At 35.6% G+C, this 3,311-nt stretch overlaps 1 long non-coding RNA gene across 2 annotated transcripts; it reads right to left on the bottom strand.

Moving 5' to 3' along the window:
* Positions 1–401: 401 nt before the first annotated feature.
* LOC109198610 (uncharacterized) lies at positions 402–3,084 on the bottom strand. 2 transcript variants are annotated; one of them, XR_003217844.1, is made up of 5 exons: positions 2,870–3,084; positions 2,404–2,786; positions 2,173–2,238; positions 1,736–1,831; positions 402–1,128 (listed from the first exon to the last, which is right to left on the bottom strand). It is a non-coding gene; the product is annotated as an uncharacterized LOC109198610 (long non-coding RNA). The 2 variants fall into 2 exon arrangements; XR_002059333.2 differs by lacking the exons at positions 2,404–2,786; positions 2,870–3,084 and having other exon boundaries at positions 2,173–2,311.
* Positions 3,085–3,311: the final 227 nt, after the last annotated feature.

Genomic DNA, 3,311 nt, shown 5'->3' with positions numbered 1-3,311 from the left:
TCATTTTTCTATCGAGAAAAAGTTATTTCGCAATACATATCGTTATCGTTTTATCGCCCAGCTCTACCTATTACCTATTAAACCACACGCTAAGTCTAATCCTTCATAGACAGGGTCTTTCTGTAAAGAAAAAAAAAGCTGAGACAGATTTGCAATTGCAAGTTTATTTATAACCACCTGCACAAAACTTTACATGCTTCTGTATTTGAACATGTTTTTAGTGCTTATTGTACAACTTGTACAGTGAAAATTTTAAACAATATAGTGCTTCAGCCTTTTTTTTCCAGCTTTCTCTTTTAAAAATAATTTTGGAAACAACATAAAAACTGTATCAGCCTGATGCTGTTATAAAACTAATAAAAGTCATTTTTATAAACATTTAAACAAATAAATAGTCTCAGTCTACTCTTTAGCCCTTCCCTTAAACTTCAACATAAATAATATTTTTATAACAAATAATATAGTGCATCAGTTTTTTCTCCAGTTGTTCCCTTTTAAAACTTTTAAAAATAGAATTTAGGAAACATTTAAAACAAAAAAAATATGTATGAGCATTTTCTTACACGTTTTCATTATAAGACTAAGTTAAATAGAACACCCACCATATAAAAAAAGCTATCTAGAGGCATGTTTGTCTCAGTCTATGTCTCAGGCTATGGGGAACAGATAGCAGCAGATGTCCTAAACCTACCTACAGAACTTTGTATGAAACTTTACTACAGTTTAGTACAACTAGTCATGTGAGGCATCAGCTTCATTGGAACAGTTTGAATTTTGCCAGCAGTATAGTGCCAGCACCTGTACGTGCTACTCTGGCAGTAAAAGATTGTTTTTGAGTTGAAGAAGACATGGTTTCAACTGTTTACCATCCTCAAGGCCCATCAGTGGTTTCTGGATGAATGTGAATGTGTTAACCAGGTTTTTGGGATAGTCCAGATGCAAGACATAAAACAATCCGAACAACAAGACAAATGCATCAGCCCACTTGGGAATGTCGCCTACCACAAGCTCATCTTCCACTACAACTGCTGCACTGACCGGACTGAAGTGCTTTGGGCTCGTAGTGTTGACAATGGTCAGAATACCAACAGAGGTGATGATGATCTCTGGCTCTGGTGATTCTTCCATCTGCAAAGGACAAAAACAGTTTTGAATAAGAGACTCAGATTTAATAGTTACATGGAAAAAAGATGCTTAATTATTAGAAATCCTAACAGGGAAGGAATGTTTTCTGTAGCATTGGTTTGTGTGTATTTGTTAGCAATTTACACAAAAATGACAGCATGTGATTGGATGACATTTTCAGCTAAGATCAGGAATGACACATAAAGAAGGAATTAGATTTTGGGACTGGCCCACCGTCTGATTCAAAAATCTTTCAAAGCCGTTACAACTTAAGACCAGCAAAGGGGAGTTCACTATTTATTTGCAACAGGATGTGCTGGAGTACATAATTGTTGTTAATGTGCTCTGCCACATAACATTGCTTTCTAGTTAGGTTATATTGTCTGCACATTTGGATTATTGACCAGCACAGCTCTTAATTTTGTAAACATTGGAACTCCCGTGCTCCTTTTTTAATACGCATGCTTCTGTTTCAGATTTGCAGACAATGAAACCTAAGACAGGACCCCATTCGGCTTATTATGTCACATTCTGTAAATATAGTAGCATCTGTGACCCAACATTTAACCTGTACTATTTATTGAACACATTATCCATGATAAGTACTTACATGCCAAACTTTGAAGAATTGTGGCTACTCCTCCCGTAGGTATATTGGAAGACCGTGCAGGACCAGAGTACGTCTGATATCAGAGTCCTGTTCTTGCTGCACAGACAGAGAAGATACAAATGAATAAGGCAAATGTATTTCACAAGTGCCTTTACACGCTTCAGTCTGGCTCAGTTCACCTCTCATGAAATATCTAAGCTGTCCAGCATTTTCAAAATAAAAAACTAAACTCCTCATACAGCAACACTAATTTGTGTATATATATAAAAGTAAATGGGATTGATGTTGGTATTTTAAATTCAAGAACTTACTTATTCACTAAATTAAAATGTCTTGGTGATTAATTTGAACATAACTGACCCAGACCTACTTTGATGCATCTTCAATCTAGTGAAACAACTACGTAATGTTATTGACACCATGCAGTTACACTTTACCTGTTTATCATATAGATTCAGCATGCCGCCCAGAGCCTCTGCAGTCTGGCCAGTTCGACCCGCTTTCTGTCTCAACAAGATCACCAGTCTGGGTGTCAGTCTGTCCAGCTCAGAATAAAACTGGTTTCACAAGTTCACATATGTGATGAAACGCAGCACAATCTACAAAATAGTAAAAGGAAAAGAATTCTGAAAAATCTACTCAAATAAATAAAAAAGAAAACATTTAACCTGTGAATCAATGCGAAAAGCGGGCTATTTCTGTAAGAACTCGATGATCATTGGGTCTTCCTTGACAATCTCTAGGCGACGAAGTGCTAAGGTCATCTTCATGAGATTGTCAATCAACAGGAGATTTTTGGGAGAAATGGCTATGTTTTAAACGGTAGTGTTCCAATAATTTTGTCCGGGTGTCTGAGGAGTGAACGCACAACTTGCATTTTCAATTCATTTCACTTTAGAAACCCAGTGCCCTTACTAGTCAGGTTACACTTCACTGTGTGTTATACTTGTATAACTATGCATGTGACAAAGAACCTTGAACGCTTGAAATCAAGTCCAAAAGCCCTTAATGAATCAACTCCTCCTCCTGGAATGGTCCCTGGTGTATGTTCCTGTAACATATTTAATAAGTAGTATTAGTCCAATACATTAAATACATTTTACTCATTCTATAAATTAATATACTGTAAGTTACCAATAGAGGCTGGTGGTTCCTGATAAACTCCTGGTTCTTTAGAATCCCACATCTAAGCTGAGAAACAGGGGATTAAATTATACTAAAACCATGTGCTCAGTTCAAACTGCAATTACTACTGCTGCTGTTTCTCCCAAAATTATTTCATCAACAAGTCCTTAAGTTTGATGATGAAATGATTAGAACCTCTGTATAGTTTACACTAGTAGCCTACTCAAATTTAACGTCAAATTTAGATATTTTTTGCCATTTATGTATTTAAAATAGAAAAATAAATAATGCCAAGCAAAAATGTCCCTTTTAAATGTTTATGAAATTTTTAAAAGTTTTTATTGGTAATGTAACCCTACATGTTTACAGCTTTTTAAACTTGTGCCTATAACGTGTTTTAGAACATATGGTTTGATAAGGAAAAAGGTGGACATAAAACAGTGATTTTCAA

Source organism: Oreochromis niloticus, unplaced genomic scaffold (assembly GCF_001858045.2).
Source record: "Oreochromis niloticus isolate F11D_XX unplaced genomic scaffold, O_niloticus_UMD_NMBU tig00002610_pilon, whole genome shotgun sequence".
Classification (NCBI taxonomy): domain Eukaryota; kingdom Metazoa; phylum Chordata; class Actinopteri; order Cichliformes; family Cichlidae; genus Oreochromis; species Oreochromis niloticus.
The sequence above is the reverse complement of the archived record's forward strand: the minus strand, read 5'-3'. Positions and strand labels throughout refer to the sequence as shown.